Below are 8,151 nucleotides of genomic sequence, written 5' to 3'. Positions count from 1 at the left end.
TCCACACATTCCAGAAACGATAGCAAAGAGCGTTAGTTACACAACCCGGGTCTTGGCAACAAGATGCAGAGTGAAAAAAAACATCACCTAGCTCAGGGGTCTTCAAACTCGGCCCTTTGGACTTCAACTCCCAGAATTCCTCAGCCTGGGAGTTGAAGTCCACAAGTCATCAAAGGGCGGAGTTTGAAGACCCCTGCTTGTGGACTTCAACTCCCAGAATTCCTCAGCCAGCGTGCCTAGCTGAGGAATTCTGGGAGTTGAAGACAACAAGTCATCAAAGGGCCAAGTTGGAAGACCCCTACTTGTGGACTTCAACTCCCAGAATTCCTCAGCCAGGATGGGGTCTTCCAACTTGGCCCTTTGATGACTTGTGGACTTCAACTCCCAGAATTCCTGAGCCAGCATGGGGGAACTATGGCTCCTTTTATGACTCATGGACTTCAACTCCCAGAATTCCTGAGCCAGCCATGCTGAGGGGAAAGGGAGAGGTTTCCAAGCTGAGCCATGCTGGCTCAGGAATTCTGGGAGTTGAAGTCCACCAGTCATAAAAGAGCCAAGGTGGCCTACCCCTTCAAAGGGCCGAGTTTGAAGACCCCTGACTTAGCTGATGCCCCTGGATCCGGCCCTGTGGGCTGGGTTCCTGCTGGGGATTATGGGAGACAGGCAGTGCCCGGTTTACGACAGGCCACTTAGTGATTTAGTTACAACGGCATTGAAAAAAAGTGACTTATGGCTGATCTTCACACTTACGACTGCCGCAAGCATCCCCACGGTCAACATTAGGACACTCGGCAATGGGCATATACGAGAGGTCCTCGTCTTACGACCACAACGGAGCCTAAAATTTCTGCTGCTAAGGGAGACATTTGTTAAGTGAATTTTTCCCCCACGTTACGAGTTTCCTTGCCACAGCTGAATCACTGCAGTTGTTAAGTTAGCCACACGGTTGTTAAGTGAATCCAGCTTCCCGCATTGACTTTGCTTGTCAGGAGGTCGCAAAAGGGGGTAACGTGACACCGAGACACGGCGACCGTCATAGATACGAGTCAGTTGCCAAGCATCCAAATTCTGATGATGCTGTAACACTTTGTAAGCGTGAGAGGCAGTCATAAATCCTTTTTTTCAGTGCCGTTGCAACTTGGAACGGTCACTAAACGAACTGCAGGACTACCTGTACTTATGACAGCTGTGGTGTCCTAGCCTCGTGTGACCTCCTTTTGCAGCCTTCCGGCAAGCACTGTGACACGACATTAACAATTGTGTGAATGACAACTTGCAGGGATTCGCTGAACAATTGTGGCAAGGAAATAGCAAAATGGGGCAAATCTCGCTTATCAAAGGTCTCACTTAGCAACAGTAATGTTGGGCTCCCTTGTGGCCATAGGCCGAGGACTACCTGCACTTGTGGGTGGGTGTGAATGTGTGTTGCTAGCTCTGGGGTCTTCCCAACCGCCCGCAGGAGAAGCCTTTGGCAAAGACAGAAACTCAACAGCAAGAGAACGGAAGATGACAATAGGAATGGAATAGGAGCTAGAAGGGACCTTGGAGGTCTTCTAGTCCAGCCCCCTGCTCAGGCAGGAAGCCCTACACCATTTCAGACAAGTGTCTGCCCAGTCTCTTCTTAAAAGCCTCCAGTGATGGAGCACCCACAACTTCTGGAGGCAAGGAGTTCCACTGGTTAATTGCCCTCAGGAAGTTTCTCCTTAGTTCCAGGTTGCTTCTCTCCTTGATGAGTTTCCAGCCGTTGCTTCTTGTCCTTCCTTCAGGCGCCTTGGAAAATAGCTTGACTCCCTCTTCTTTGGGGCAGCCCCTGAGATACTGGAACACTGCTATCATGTCACCCCCTGGTCCTGCTTTTCATTATGCTCGCACATGCTTCTGCGCATGACAGTCTCCTTCCTGAGTTGTGGGTCCCTAGGCACCCACAACCAATAATAATAATAATAATAATAATAATAATAATAATAATAATAATAATAATAATAATAATAATAATAATAGTAGTAGTAGTAGTAGTAGTAATAATAATAATAAAAAAAAATTGGAAGGGACCTTGGAGGTCATCTAGTCCAACCCCCTGCTCAGGCAGGAAGCCCTATACCATTTCAGACAAATGGCTGTCCAGTCTCTTCTTAAAAACCTCCAGCGTTGGAGCATTCACCGCTTCTGGAGGCAAGGAGTTCCATTGGTTAATTGTTCTAACTATAAGGAAGTTTCTCCTTAGATCTAGGTTGCTTCTCTTTGGTTACTCTCTCTTGGGACACTCCAGCTACCGTAGCCCTCCACTTACAACAGTTCACTGAGTGACCGTTCGAGGTTACAACAGCTCTGAAAAAGGGGACTTAAACGTTTTACCCACCACTGCAGCCTCCCCGTGGCCACCTGATTAAAATCCAGACGCTTGGCAACTGACTCATATTTATGCTGGTGGCAGTGTCCTGTTGCGTCCTCCTTAGCGACCAGCAATGTCAATGGGGAAGCCGGATTTGCTTAACAATCATCCAACCAACTTAACGGCAGGGGTTCGCTTAACAACGGTGGCAAGAACGGTCGTAACATGGGGCAAAACTGCTTAACGACCGTCCTGCTTAGCAATAGATATTCCGGGCTGAGCGGTGGGGATGAACCGAGGGACTCGCTGTATAATCAGGGGACTGGAGGCTAAAGCATATAAGGAACGGCTGCTGGAATTGGGTACGTCTAGTTTAACGAAGAGAAGGACGAGGGGGGACAGGATAGCAGCCTTCCAGTATCTCAGGGCTGCCCCAAAGAAGAGGGAGTCAAGCTCTTCTCCAAAGCGCCTGAAGGGAGGGCAAGAAGCAACAGATGGAAACTCACCAAGGAGAGAAGCAACCTAGAACTAAGGAGAAACTTCCTGACAGTTAGAACAATTAACCAGTGGAACAACCTGCCTCCAGAAGCGGTGATTGCTCCAACACTGGAAGTTTTTAAGAAGAGACTGGACAGCCATTTGTCTGAAATGGTATAGGGCTTCCTGCCTGAGCAGGGGGTTGGACTAGATGACCTCCAAGGTCCCTTCCAATTTTATTATTATTATTATTATTATTATTATTATTAAAGGTTGTGGGTGCCTAGGGACCCACAACTCAGGAAGGAGACTGTCATGCGCAGAAGCCATAGGTTCGCCACCACGGGTGTAAGTTCTCCTGCTTGAGCAGGGGGTTGGACTTGATGACCTCCAAGGTCCCTTCCAACTTTATTATTATTATTATTATTATTATTATTATTATTATTATTATTATTATTATTATTATTATTATTATTATTATTATTATCATTATCATTATCATTATTATTATTATTATTATTATTATTATTATTACTATTACTATTACTACTACTACTACTACTACTACTATACTACTACTACTATACTACTACTACTATTACTATTATTATTCGTAGGGCTTCCCAGGGCTACACCCCAGAAGCTGCACCTCTATGCAAATCTTTTCAGGAGATCAATAAAATAAAAAGCGAAAACAGGAAGAGGTTTGGGCAGAGGGCGTCGTCTGATGTCACAACACCTATGCCGGGAAAATCCGAATAGTAAATTTGGCTGCATGAACTTCCTTGAAGAATATTTAAACCGTGAAGAAGCCACACTATGATTCCAGCTGAATGATTAGAAGGAGAAACTTCCTGACAGTTAGAACAATTAGCCAGTGGAACTCCTTGCTTCCAGAAAGTTGTGGGTGCTCCCATCATTGGAAGTTTCTAAGAAGAGATTGGACAACCGTTTGTCTGAAATGGTCTCCTGCTTGAGTAGGGGCTTGGACTAGGAGACCTCCCAGGTCCCTTCCAACTCTTTCCTTCCTTCCTTCCTTCCTTCCTTCCTTCCTTCCTTCCTTCCTTCCTTCCTTCCTTCCTTCCTTCCTTCTTTCCTTCCTTCTTCTTCTCCTTCTTCTCCTCTTCTTCCCATCCTCATCCTTCTCCTCACCACCACCCCTGAAAGTTTTTCGACATAGAATAACCTCAAAAGGGCAGCTTTGTATAAGTAGTCCTCAACTTATGACCACAATGGAGCAAAAAATACACGTTGCTAAGTGAGACATTTGCTAAGTGAGCTTTGCAGTTAGTAACATGGTTGTTAAGTGAATCTGCCCCCCCCCTTGTCAGAAGGGGATCACATGACCCCGGGACACGGCAGCCATCATTCAACACGAGTCTGAATTTTAATCACGTGGCCACAGGGGTGCCGCCATAGTTGTAAGTGTGAAAAACGGTCATCAGTCACTTTTTTTCAGTGCCGTTGTAACTTTCTATGGTCATTAAATGAACCTTTTGTGAGTCAAGGGCTACCTGTCGCCACGAAAAGGGCAGCCTTGTATGACCACAAGAATATTTCCAATTCTAACGCCGGTCAGTGCATCACAGATGTGCAGGGGGTTGCTAAACAATTAACCAGTGGAACTCCTTGCCTCCAGAAGCGGTGAATGCTCCAACACTGAAAGTTTTTAAGAAGAGACTGGACAGCCATTTGTCCGAAATGGTATAGGGTTTCCTGCCTGAGCAGGGGGTTGGACTAGATGACCTCCAAGGTCCCTTCTGACTTTATTATTATTATAATCAAGGAGAGAAGCAACCTAGAACAAAGGAGAAATTTCCTGACAGTGAGAACAATTAACCAGTGGAACCACCTGCCTCCAGAAGCGGTGAATGCTCCAACACTGAAAGTTTTTAAGAAGAGACTGGACAGCCATTTGTCCGAAATGGTATAGGGTTTCCTGCCTGTACAGGGGGTTGGACTAGAAGACCTCCAACGTCCCTTCCAACTCTTATTAATTTTTATTGTTATTATTGTTTTGTTTGTTGTTATTTTGTTGTTGTTGTTGTTGTTGTTGTTATTATTATTATTATTTCCACAGGTCTTAAAGTTGCCAAGGTTGGATACTCTCACTCTATACATTCTGGACAAACGGCTGTCCAGTCTCTTCTTAAAAACCTCCAGTGGTGGAGCATTCACAACTTCTGGAGGCAGGTTATTCCACTGGTTAATTGTTCTCACTGTCAGGAAATTTCTCCTTAGTTCTAAACTGGATTTCTCTTTGATGAGCTTCCATCCGTTACTGGTTAACCTGCCCTCAGGTGTGTTAAATGAATTAAAACCAGATTTGCAATGCAAGCAGCCCACAGGTGAGACGAGCCGGCATTGGAAGTTGAATTCATCAGCTGTACTGTGTGTAAATGTTCCACTGGGTTGCATTTAATTGTTCCTTTCAATTGCGGTAGCCAATAATTAACATGTAGGTTTGTGCAGGAAGAGCTGCGGCACTCCAGGGTCATGTAATTGCCATTTACGACCTTCTCAGCCAAGTTAAGGGGGGGGGCTGGATTCACTTAATGACTGTGTGATTTACTTAATCGTGGCAAAAACCATGGTCATAAAATTAGGCACAATTAACTGCCTTGCTTACCCATGCAAATTCTAGTTGCAATTGTCATAAGTCAAGAACTGCTGTTATTTTTTTGACCCAGCCATCTCAAAATGTTAAAAAAAATACCCCTCTTGCAGACCTGGGCACCCCCAAATTGGCAGATAAAGAGTGCAGAGAAGAGCAACAAAGATGATTAGAGGACTGGAGGCTAAAACATGCAAGGAACGGTTGCTGGAATTGGGTCTGTCTAGTTTAATGAGAAGGACGAGGGGGGACAGGATAGCAGCCTTCCAGTATCTCAGGGGCTGCCCCAAAGAAGAGGGAGTCAAGCTATTCTCCAAAGCGCCCGAAGGCAGGACAAGGAGCAACGGATGGAAACTCACCAAGGAGAGAAGCAACCTGGAACTAAGGAGAAACGTCCTGACAGTGAGAACAATTAACCAGTGGAACTCCTTGCCTCCAGAAGCTGTGAATGTTCCAACGCTGGAAGTTTTTAAGAAGAAACAGCCATTTGTCTGAAATGGTATCAGGTTTCCTGCCTGAGCAGGGGGTTGGACTAGATGACCTCCAAGATCCCTTCCAACTTTATTATTATTATTATTATTAACAGAAGATTTCAGAGCAGACCAAAATTGATTATCTAAGATGCCAGGATCCGAGTAGTATTTTTTTTCACCCAGGCACCTCCAAATGTTAAAAAAAAACAACACCTCTTGCAGAGCTGCCAAAGACCCCCTGCCTCGTTGCCATGGCTTCGGGCTAAGTGGACCAGTGGCTTAACTCACAGAGCTGGAAGGGACCTCAAAGGTCATCTGTCCAACCCCGCGCAGGCAGGGAGACCCACCGCCCAGGAGAAAGAACTTCGGAGGGAGTTTATCCGAGACGGGCCCAGCGTGGGAGCCTCCCTTCCCCCCCAGAGGCATCAGGCCTGGCTCTTATAGAGGGAATCCCCGACTTACAACGGTCCATTTAGTGACCATTCAAAGTTACAACGGCAGGGAGAAAAGGGACTTACGACCGATTTTCACACAACCGTTGTGGTCACATTATCAAAATCCGGACGTTTGGCAACTGGCTTGAATTTATGACGCTTGCACTGTCCCGTGTGTGTGTGTGCGTGTGTGTGACATGATCCCCTTTTGCAACCTTCTGACCTGCAAACTTAACGGGGGAAGCTGGATTCACTTAACAACTGTGTCACCAACTTTAACAACTGCAGTGATTCACTTAGCGGTAGCGAGAAAGATCGTAAAAATAGGGGCAAAACTCACACAACAAATGCCTCACCTAGCGACAGAAATTTTGGGGTCCATTTGTGGTTATAAGCCGAGGACTTCCTGTATTGGGAAAGCTCAAAGGGGACCTTTGTGGTTCTCCCCCCCCCATTTTTAATACACATTAAAATATGCCATAGTTGTTGAATACCCACAAGCTCGGAGAAGGAACCTTTTCACCCACATTAAAACATTCTACTTAGCGACAGAAATTTTGGGCTCGGTCGTTAAGTCGAGGACTGTCTGTCACCCCAAGACCATCTTCACAGGTCCCTTCCCAAGATACAAAAAACCACCAAGGGGGCACCAATTCGGGGCCCTCACCGGAAGCAACCGCCGTGCCTCCTGCTCAGCAACGTCTCCAAAAAGAGAGAGAGGAAAAATCAAATCAAATCAAAGGCAACTTTGATGAATGCATTCATTAAGATAAATCACATTACTTCCAAGCCCAGCGGCTCTGCTTATGGGAAGGCAGGGAAAAAAAACCCAGGGTGTGGCACCAGCAGCGGATTCCCACTTCCTTATCAGCAGCACGTATCTTACTCCACACACACAAACACACAAAGATGCTTTTCAGAGGGGAAGATGGTTTCTCTAGTCCGTTTTCTTTCTTTTTTTCCTTTCTGAATGGTTTTTTTTGTTTTATGCAGAGAATTAAGGTAAAAATAACAACTCAATAATAATAATTTTTTTTTTTACAAAAACATAACAAAGATAGCCCAAACATTAAAAAAAAACATGCATCAAAGGGCATATATATATGTGTGTGTGTGTGTGTGTGTGTGTGTGTGTGTCCCTGGGGTCTGTTTTGTGGGGCTGCCCATCTCACTCCCTCCAAAGACCGACCCCCCCACCTGGCAAGGAGAGCCCTCTGCGCATGGTCAGGAGCACCCTCGCCTTTTTGATTTATTGCACTGGCAGCCTACCCATCTTGCTCTCTCGAGTGGCCAGATGGGCTCTGATGGGGTCCGAGGTCGCCTATGGGTGGGTGGGGGGGTATTTCACCCCCTATGCAGAGTCTTCCTGCCCCCTCCGCCTTGGGACCCCCCCCTGCTCGAGGGTCTTTCTTTGACTCCGCAGGTGTGAAGCGGCGTGGGGGGGGATCTGCAGAGCTGCGGGGGTCTCTGCCTGCCCGACCCTTCCCCAAGGGCACCCCGAGAGGGATGCACCCCCAAAGGAGTGCCCCCCACTTCTGCAACATGACCAGCTGAGACTCTCGAGGGCCCCCCTGTGGCGAGGGGGGGGAGACTTGGGGAGGAGAAAAGGGGAGCTTGAAAGGCCCTGGGCGACCCCCCACCCCAAAAGTGGGACAAAAGGGTCCCCTCCCTCTCTCCTCCCCCAAAGGGCGGCCATGGTCCCCCTCCCATCCCCAAAGAGGGGTAAGATCCCCCTCCCTCTCCCGCCAAATGGGGCGCAAGGTCCCCCTCCCCTCCCCAAAGAGGGATAAAATTCCCCCTCCCTCTCCCCTCCCCCCAAAT

General features: G+C 47.1%; 1 protein-coding gene across 1 annotated transcript in view; it reads right to left on the bottom strand.

Annotated features, from left to right (window-relative positions):
• Positions 1 to 8,151, bottom strand: part of LOC107299297 (flotillin-2) — a gene marked incomplete at its 3' end in the record, with an annotated part of 38,261 nt that overhangs the window by 29,519 nt on the left and 591 nt on the right. The window lies entirely within an intron of this gene.

This window comes from Protobothrops mucrosquamatus, unplaced genomic scaffold, assembly GCF_001527695.2.
Source record: "Protobothrops mucrosquamatus isolate PMUCROS unplaced genomic scaffold, P.Mucros_1.0 scaffold4774, whole genome shotgun sequence".
Taxonomy (NCBI): domain Eukaryota; kingdom Metazoa; phylum Chordata; class Lepidosauria; order Squamata; family Viperidae; genus Protobothrops; species Protobothrops mucrosquamatus.
Note: the sequence above shows the minus strand (reverse complement) of the source record. Positions and strands in the feature narration are given on the sequence as shown.